Source organism: Hylobates moloch, unplaced genomic scaffold (assembly GCF_009828535.3).
Source record: "Hylobates moloch isolate HMO894 unplaced genomic scaffold, HMol_V3 SCAFFOLD_21, whole genome shotgun sequence".
NCBI classification, from domain to species: Eukaryota; Metazoa; Chordata; class Mammalia; order Primates; family Hylobatidae; genus Hylobates; species Hylobates moloch.
The window spans coordinates 43,213,292-43,223,638 of record NW_026652296.1 but is presented as its reverse complement, the minus strand read 5'-3'; the positions used below and the strand labels follow the sequence as shown (position 1 = coordinate 43,223,638).

The 10,347-nt window shown below is 46.6% G+C and overlaps 1 pseudogene; it reads left to right on the top strand.

Moving 5' to 3' along the window:
- The first annotated feature begins 817 nt into the window (after window positions 1–817).
- On the top strand, window positions 818–1,146 carry LOC116461457 (prothymosin alpha-like; annotated as a pseudogene).
- Window positions 1,147–10,347: the final 9,201 nt, after the last annotated feature.

Genomic DNA, 10,347 nt, shown 5'->3' with positions numbered 1-10,347 from the left:
CATGCCGGTCTGGAGTCATTCTTGGCTCCTCTCTTTTTCTCAGTACTAGGGTGACTGTATAATTCATTATATAAACCTGAACTTCCCCAGACAAATAAGTATGGTCTATCCATTAACCCACATCCAATCCATCAGCAAATCCAGTTAGCTCTATTATAAGAGACATATCCAGCATCCAGCCATTTCTCACCTCCTCCACTATCATCCTGGTCCAAGCATTCATCGTGTCCTGCCTTTATCTTTGCAATGGCCTCCTAGTTGATCCCCCACTTCTAGACTTGCCTCTTAGCCCTAAATCTGTTTTCACAGCAGCCAGGGTAAGCCCTTTAAAAATAAGTGAGATCGTGTTACTCCTCTGCTGAAAATACTCGGCCGTTCAGAGGAAAAGCTGAAGTCTTTAAAATGGCCTACAGCAGCAATCTGTTCCCTGCAACTGCTGTGACCTCATCCACATGTTCCCCATGTCTTCTCACTCCACGTAAGCTACACCAGTTCTCACGCTCTCCAGGTAAGTCAAGCACACTCCCACTTCAGCCTGGCCTTCGACTTTGCTCTTCCCTCTGCCTGGAACGCTCCCCACATAACGACAGGGCTTCTTCTTTCACTCCTTTCTGGTCACACGTCCCTGACTCCCGTATAAAAAAATGACATCACCCACTGGCTGCTCTGAAAAGCCATCTTTGCATTGTTCCTTGTACGGCTCCTTGCTCGCTGCAGCCGCCTTTGCCGCCGCGGACTCCGGCCACTTTATCGCCAGAGTCCCTGAACTCTCGCTTTCTTTTTAATCCCCTGCATCGGATCACTGGCGTACCGGACCATGTCAGACGCAGCCGTAGACACCAGCTCCAAAATCACCACCAAGGACTTGAAGAAGAAGGAAGTTGTGGAAGAAGCAGAAAATGGAAGAGACGCCCCTGCTAATGGGAAGGCTAATGAGGAAAATGGGGAGCAAGAGGCTGACAATGAAGTAGATGAAGAAGAGGAAGAAGGTGGGGAGGAAGACGAGGAGGAAGAAGAAGGTGATGGTGAGGAAGAGGATGGAGATGAAGACGAAGAAGCTGAGTCTGCTAGGTCAAGTGGGCAGCTGAAGATGATGAGGATGACAATGCCGATACCAAGAAGCAGAAGACCGACGAGGATGACTAGACAGCAAAAAAGGAAACGTTAGGAGGGTGACCAATTCACCCTCCACTTCCCGTCTGAGAATCTACCTGTGGTCACCTATGAGTATTGAGGCCCATCCACTGCGGGCCTTGCCACCCGCAGATGACACGCGCTCTCCACCACCCAACCCAGACCATGAGAATTTGCAACAGGGGAGGAAAAAAGAACCAAAACTTCCCAAGGCCCTGCTTTTTTCCTTAGAAATACTTTAAAAAGGAAATTTGTCTGTATTTTTTAATTTACATTTTATATTTTTGTACATATTGTTAGGGTCAGCCATTTTTAATGATCTCAGATGACCAAACCAGCCTTCACAGCGTTCTCTGTCCTGCTTCTAACTTCACTTGTGGTGTGACCACGTTCGTTATAATCTCAAAGGAGAAAAAAAACCTCGTAAGAAGAGCAAAAACAACAACAGAAAAACGATCTTATTCCAAGCATTCCGGTAACTTTTTTGTGTACGTGCTTAGCTGTACTATAAGTAGTTGGTTTGTATGAGATGGTTAAAAGGGCCAGAGATAAAAGGTTTCTTTTTCTTCCTTTTTTGTCTATGAAGTTGCTGTTTATTTATTTATTTATTTATTGCCTATTTGAGGTACGTGTGAAACAATGTTGTCCAACAATAAACAGGAATTTTATTTTCCTGAGTTGTTCTAACAACAACAACAAAAATGACATCAGCTGGGCACGGTGGCCCATGCCTGTATTCACAGCATTTTGTGAGGCTGTGGCAAGAGGATGGCCTGAGGCCAACAATTCAAGACCAGTCTAGACAATATATCAAGACCCCATCTCTCCAAAAACTACATACAAATTAGCTGGGCATGGTGGTGCATACCTGTAGTTCTAGCCACTCGGGAGGCTGAGGCAGGAGGATCCTTTGAGCCCAGGAGTTCAAAGCTGCAGTGAGCTATGTTTGCACCACTGCACTCCAGCCTGGGCAACAGAGCAAGACCCTGTCTCAAAAAAATCAAAACAAAATGACACCAATCTCTATCGACATCACCTCCACCTCATCCCAGCTCTCCTTCTTTTACCTGGTAAATTAAATTTTCTAACAGTTACGTATGTTCCCACAAGTTCTTCTAGAACCACTCCTCCCATCAAGAGTTTTCTTTTTTTCTTCTTTTTTTGAGACAGGGTCTCACTCTGTCACCCAGGCTGGAGTGCAGTGGCGCAATCTCATTTCACTGCAACCTCCACCTTCCGGTTCAAGCAATTCTCATGCCTCAGCCTTCTGAGTAGCTGGGACTACAGGCACGTACCACCACACCACACCCAGCTAAGTTTTGTATTTTTAGTAGAGATGAGGTTTCACCATGTTGGCCAGGCTGGTCTCGAATCCTGGCCTCAAGCCATCCACTTGCCTTGGCCTCCCAAAGTGCTGGGATTACAGGCATGAGCCACCACACCTGGCCAGGAGAGTTTTCTTTCTCTCCCCTTGAATATGAACCAGCCTTTAGTAACTGGCTTCTAATAAGCAAACTGTGACAGAAGCAACGCTGCAGGACTTTTGAGGCCAGCTCTTAATTTGTGACACAGCCTCCACCTGACTCTTCCTCTTAGGACCTTCTCCTTTGGAACCTACCATGTCCTTGGAGACCAAACCAGCCCACACAGAGAGGAGACCATAAGGAGAGGTCCATGTGGAGAGGAATCAAGGCCCCTATCCAACCACCAGCATGAACTACCAGGTGCACGAGAGAATTGGCCTTCAGTTGAAGCCCAGGCCCCAGCCTTTGAGTCTTTCAGCTGAGGTCCCAGCCATGGTGGGGCAGGGAAAGCTGCTCCTGTGCCCCTATGCTAGGCCCTGTCCAAATCTTTGACCCACAGAATCCATAAGTTTGGGCCCATTTAGTTGCACAGCCATAGTAACCAGAACACCTCATTTAATTTTTCTCTATAGTGTCTAACATAATGTGTATTTACTTGCTTCTCTATTGTCTGCCCACACCCCCCACCAAGAGAACGTGAGTTCCTTGAAGGCAGAAACTTTTGTCTATTTTTTCTAGCCTCAGTATCTAGAAAAGTACCTAGCACACAGTGGGCACTTGAAAAATATTTGTTGAAGAAATGAATTAAAGAAAACTGCTAATTAAAGAAAACTGCTCCTTACTATAATTCGCAACACCTTCTGCTGAGGCATGTGACCTTTTCCTGAAGAAAGTGTTCTCTGGTGTGTTTTGGACCAGCTCCCTGCTAAAAAATATCTCTTGTCAGCCATCTGGAAAATGATAAAGTTGGATCCATACCTCCCACTATACACCAGGAAATAGTCCAAGCGGATCAAAGATTTATACATGGTAAAATGAAGCCATTCAAGTCCTAGAAAAAAGCCCCGTAGCGTTCTGATGTCGCCTTGGAGTAGGAAAGCCTTTCTAGCTACGACTCAGTCTCCTGCAGCCATTAAAGAAAAAGATGGGCCGGGTGCAGTGGCTCACACCTGTCACCCCAGCCCTTTGGGAGGCCGAGGCAGGCAGATTGCTTGAGCTCAGGAGTTCGAGACCAACCTGGGCAACATAGCAGGACCTCATCTCTACTCAAAGAAAAAAAAAAGGAAGAAAGAAAGAAAAAGATGGATCAACTCAAAGTACATAAAAATCAAAAACTTCTGCTTGGTCATGAAAACAACAACAACAAAACAGAATAAGCAAAATCAGGCTGGGTGTGGTGGCTCATGCCTGTAATCCCAGCACTTTGGGAGGCCGAGGCGGGCGGATCACGAGGTCAGGAGTTTGAGAACAGCCTGGCCAACAGGGTGAAACTCCGTCTCTACTAAAAATACAAAAATTAGCCAGGTGTAGTGGCGGGTGCCTGTAATCCCAGCTGCTCGGGAGACAGAGGCAGGAGAATTGCTTGAACCTGGGAGGCGGAGGTTGCAGTGAGCTGAGACCACGCCATTGCACTCCACCCTGGGTGACAGAAGGAGACTCTGTCTCAAAAAAAAAAACAAAAACAAAAACAGAGAAACCAAAGAAACAAAAAACTTCTGGAGATTAGGCAGAAAAAAAGACCAAGCTAGGCAGAAACCCAGTGTGAAAATGGACATTCAGGCAGGCAGTTCACAGAAAAGGGGACTATAAAGTCAGCCCTCTGTATCCAAGAGTTCTACATTGTGGATTCAACCAACGACAGGTTGAAAGTATTTGGGGCCAGGAGGAGTGGCTCATGCCTGTAATCCTAGCACTTTGGGAGGCCGAGGTCGGAGAACTGCTTGAGACCAGCCTGGGTAACATAGTGAGACCCTGTCTCTACAAAATATTAACTGGGCATAATGGCACATGCTTGTAGTCCCAACTTCTCAGGAGGCTGAGGCAGGAGGATCACCTGAGGCTGGGAGGCCAAGGCTGCAGTGAGCCAAGATTACGCCACTACACTCCAGCCTGGACAACAGAATGAGACCCTGTCTCAAAAAAAAAAAAAAAAAAAAAGGAAAAAACCTAATAAAAATAATATAAATAAAAAGCAACAAAGCATAACTACTATTTGTATAGCATTTACATAGTATTAGGTATTATAAGTAATCTAGAGATGATTTAAAGTATATGGAATGGCTGGGAGTGGTGGCTTATGCCTGTAATCCTAGCACTTTGGGAGGCTGGGGTGAGAGGATCACTTGAGTTCAGGAGTTTGAGACAAGCCTGGACCACATAGTGAGACCTCATCTTTAAAAACACATATATATGTGTGTGTGTGTGTGTGTGTGTGTGTGTGTATCTATATCTATATCTATATCTATCTATAATCGGGCCATATCTATCAACATTGTACAAACCAGCAACTTACATCATAATGGGCCAAACTTCCTGATATATTTTGAAAAGATCCTCAAAACTCCTAGAAGTTTTATATATACATATGGACATATATATATACACACACACATATATATATGGAAGGATGTGCATAGGTTATATGCAAATACTATACTTTTTTTTTTTTTTGAGATGGGGTCTCACTCTGTCACCCAGGCTGGAGTACAGAGGAGCGATCTCAGCTCACTGCAACCTCTGCCTCCCAGGCTCAAACGATCCTCCCACCTCAGCCTCCCGAGTAGCTGGGACTACAGGCCTGTGCCACCAGCCTGGAAAATTTTTTGTATTTTTGGTAGAGGTAGGGTTTTCCCATGTTGCCCAGGCTGGTCTTGAACTCCTGAGCTCAAGTAATCTACCCGCCTTGGCCTCCCAAAGTGCTGGGATTACAGGTGTGAGCCACGGTGCCCAGCCAATACTACACAATTTTACATCAGGGACTTGAGCATCTGTGGATTTTGGTATCTGTAGGGGTCCTGGAACCAATCCCACGCACATAGACTGTACAAATGGCCCTTAATCATATGAAAAAACATTCACTCTCTCTCAAATATCACAAAATATAAAATAAAACTACACCGAAAACCTATTTGTTCCATATCAGATTGGCAGACATCCCAAACCATAGCAAGACAACACTGGCAGGGTGGTGAGGTCATGGGCACTCTCACACATCACAGACAGTACAACCTTCAGGTAGGGTAATTGGGCCATATCTATCAACATTATAAAAACCAGCAGCTTACATCATAATGGGCCAAACTTCCTGATACATTTTGAAAAAAACCTAAAACTTCCAGAAGTTAGGCAGAGAAAAAGACCAACACTCCAGTGGAAAAAGGGGCATTAAAGCAGTTCACAGAAGAAGGAACTACAAATGACCCTTAATTGTATGAAATTGTTAGCTCTAACCATTGCATTTCTGGGAATTTATCCCACAGATACATTTGCACCTATATGAAATGACATATGTATAAAGTTACTCATCGTAGCATTCTCCATAATAGCAAAACATTGGAAATAATGTTACCGCCTATCAATAGAAGACTGATAGCCTAAATTATGGCACATCCATATAATACAATACCAGATAGCTGTAAAGAAGAATGAGAACACTTTTTTTTTTTTTTTTTTGAGGTGGAGTCCACTCTGTCCCCCAGGCTGGAGTGCAGTGACACAATCTTGGCTCACTGCAACCTCTGCCTCCCAGGTTCAAGCGATTCTCTTGCCTCAGCCTCCCGAGTAGCTGGGATTACAGGTACACACCACCATGCCCGGCTAATTTTTTTGTATGAGAACACTTTTTTGTACTATTTTGGAAAGAACTACTAGATGTACTATTAAAAGAAAAATGCATATACACCTACTATGTACCCATAACAATTAAAATTTAAAATTTAAAAGAAGAAAAAAGAAAAATGCAAAGTGCCAAACAGTATGTATAATATGCTATCTGTTAATTAAAATGCTAAAAGACGAAGAAACAGTGGACAGCAAGAATACACACATTCATGTTTGCTTATATATGGGTAAAGAAACTCAGGAAAGTTACAGGAGGAGCTAATAACAGTGGTTAATTACAATAGTAGAGGAGAGGCTTGGCAGATAAAGGACTCATTTGCAGATACGACTTTCCTTTGTGTATATTTCTATATATTATCTTCTTCTGAAAATGCCACATAATTTGCAATAAGTGATTCACTCCTTAGCTCCAAAAGCAAGTCCTTTATCAAAATGCAAATGTTCCAGAGGGATGTAGCCAGATTCTGTGGACCACAGTCTTTTTCATCCCTAAGAATCCATCCCTATGATTTCTCTTCCCCTGCTTGGAGATCTTTAGAGAGCCAGCCTACAGCTGCTCAGAGCATTGACTACTAAACAGCTCACAGTTGCTATTGCTGAAAATGCCCAGTGGTTATGCCTTCCCCGACCAGGGGTAGCCCACAGCTGACGACGGGCCCCCTTGCCTCAAGGTGGGACAACTTCGGTGGTGCCATTCATACCCAGAGCTGCCTGGAATCAGGCTGAGGCTGGACATCAGCCGACCCCGCATCTTTGCTGAGTTTCTTCCTCTGCTGTACCTCCCTTGCTTCCCTCACCTCCTTCTTGGTTTCTCCTGAGAGCCTCCCTCAATAAATCACTTACCCCAGAATCCTTGTCTCAGACTCCGCTTCTAGGACCCAACTTAAGACATTCACAAAATAAATCACATTGATTGAAAACAGATCCCATTCTCCAAAATGAATAACCAGTAGGCACTTCTGACTAGCACAAGCATCAGCATATCCACATGGTGCTAAACTAACACCAACCCAAAGCAGATAGTGCTGGGTGGACTCGGTACAGGTTAATAGCTCATGGGTCTCCATCCCCAACACCTTCAGACCCAAGGCTCCAGGGCTGCCAGCCTGAGAACCCTAGGTCATGGTTTTGGGCACTTTGGCTGGATTTCCTAGCAACTGGCTGAGAGCAGGACAGGTAAATAGAGTTGGGAGGAGGAGGGAGCAAAAAAGGTTCGAGTGGACGTCAGTTGACTTTGCCTACCATGGTAGAGACTTTCAGTCATCCACCGTAATCCATCCCCATTCTGCTGCACAGAAGTATTGTGGCTGAGACGCCTGCTTTTCTCCACCCCTCTAGTTAATGTGACTAAATTCTCCCTACGGAATGGGAATGGAAGGGCCATACCCAGGCTAGTGTCTTCAGGTAGGGGCTGTGACTCTTCCACACCTGTACCAGACACATTCATCATCTCACTGGGTTTTGCCGGCTTTCAGGTCTATGTGCTGAAAGCTGCTTACAGTTAACCTCTGGAGATTTTCCTGGCACAGGAAGCATGCTTGGCCAGTGCACAGGGCAAGTTGGAAGGGCCCTAATGTCAGCAGCCTTCAACCAATGATGGATGGAAAGTTGTGGACAGTGTCCTATGCATCTGCAGTGGGATAACTCTGAGACATGTGCTGTACTGCCTCCCAGAGGGCCCAGGGCGATTAAGCACCGGTTACCCACAGCAGTAACTTCCTTGATTCTGTTCCCCACATGGGCATCTTTCTTCCTGTCACGCCTCCCTAATCCCCTGCAGATACTTTCTGGGATTGCTTCCTAAACAATCCACTTGAACTTTTTTTTTTTTTTTTTTTTTTGAGATGGAGTCTTGCTCTCGTTGCCCAGGTTGGAGTGCAATGGCACAATCTTGGCTCACTGCAACTTCTGCTTCCTGGGTTCAAGCGATTCTCCTGCCTCAGCCTCCTGAGTAGCTGGGATTACAGGAGCCTACCACCACGCCTGGCTAATTTTTGTATTTTCAGTAGACATGGGGTTTCACCACATTGGCCACGCTGGTCTCAAACTCCTGACCTTGTGATCCACCCGTTTCGGCCTCCCAAAGTGCTGTGATTACAGGCATGAGCCACTGTGCCCAGCCCCACTTGAACTTTAATCCTTGCCTCAGAATTGGCTTCTGGGCAAACCAAAAATATACTAAAAAAAGAGAGACCAGGGCCTTAAAAAGAGCCCAAATTGTTGAGCTCCCTGCCAAGTCACCCCCAGGTGTCTCTGCCCACCAGCTTGCATGAGCCAGACCCTCAGTGCAGGTTTTTCCAATCAGTCATTTGTTCTTCCACCCAACACTCAAGATTTGCTTCTTCAAGACAGCTCTCCGATCAGCTGAGACCCATAGAAACCCAGCTTCTACCATACATATGATGGCATTATCCTAGGGCATGGCAGAGCAACACAAGGGAAAACTCTGGGCCCCCAAGTGATGGCACGGAGGAGAACTCCCAACCCAGAACTACTACATGAGAAACAACGCTCTCTCTTCTTTAAGCCATAGGTGTGTTGGGAGTCTTTATTACAGCAGCCACGCCTGATCTTTTGTTTTGTTTTGTTTTGTTTTAGAGATGGAGTCTTGCTCTTTCGCCAGGCTGGAGTGCAGTGGTGCGATCTTGGCTCACTGCAACCTCTGCCTCCTGGGTTCAAGCGATTCTCATGCTTCAGCCTCCTGAGTAGCTGGGATTACAGGCACCCGCCACCACGCCCAGCTGATTTTTGTAGTTTTAGTAGAGACGGAGTTTCACCATGTTGGTCAGGCTGGTTTCGAATTCCTGATCTCAAGTGATCCTCCCACCTTGGTCTCCCAAAATGCTGGGATTACAGGTGTGAGCCACCGCACCCTGCCCAGCCACGCCTTATCTTAACTAGCACAGCCGTCCAACGTCCACTTCTTTTGGCCATGGTGTCCTGATTCTGCTAGAGAATCCCTTTCCCACTGCTCCCAGACCAGGGGTGTAGCTGACCTGCGCTCTCTCCACTCAATTCAGGGGAGGGAGGGGCTTAGGCCTGAGCTAAGAGAGCCGCACATTGCCCAGGGCACGGTGATTAGTTGAGGGTGGGTCCCAGAGCCAAATCTGCCCAAGATCTTAGCCTGCAAGAGAAACCCTCCTACTGAGTGGCTGCACTGTGAGGCAGAAGTCCAGAGCTGTGGGTGGCCATCCAGCCTCCATTTGCGCCTGCCTGAGAAGGAAGCCACCATGGGGGAAATCGAGCTAAAAGACAGAGAGGGAGGTAAGAGAGGATGACGTCACATAAGCACCAGATCTGGCCACTCCTGAAACTGGAACAACCCTAGGCTTTTCAGCTACTACATTCCCTTTTCTGCTGAAGTTGTTTTACACTGGGTTTCTGTCTCTTGCAACCAAGAGCTCTGTTAAATAAAAACCTGACCCTAAAGAGAACGTTAGCTGGTTCACAATTCCCTTTGCAAAACAGCTTGTCATTTGGATATTCCTTTCTAAGAACGCTCACTTTTGTTGTCTACATGACCCAGATAACCAAGCAGAAAGCAAATCAACCGCCTTCCAGCGGCACCTTCCTCGGCAGCAGGTGCTAAGAGGAACACAATGTTACTACTCTGCCCTCTGGAGTCAGGGTTGATCCTCAGCACTTGCTGTCCTGGGAGGCTGCACCTGTGACACTTCAGTGCCAGGTTCAACCCCTACTGCTGCTGCTGCTGCTGCTGCTGCCTGAATGGGGCCATTTAGACTGTTGAGTTCTACAGCCTAAGCCCAGGAACCTGGAGCTTCAGATGAGGCAGAGCAGGGCCCCAGGGTCCCTGAAACTTGCCAGTTTAAACAGCGGAGGGGTGAGGATCCCCCAGTCAGCCCTGGTCTCATACCTGCCTCTGCATGGTCCCAGTCCAGCCTGAGGCCTTTGCTTTCTTTCTTTTTTTTTTGGAGACAGAGTCTCGCTCTGTCACCCAGGCTGGAGTACAGTGGCGCAATCTTGGCTCACTGCAAGCTCCGCCTCCTGGGTTCATGCCATTCTCCTGCCTCAGCCTCCCAAGTAGCTGGGACTACAGGCGCCCGCCACC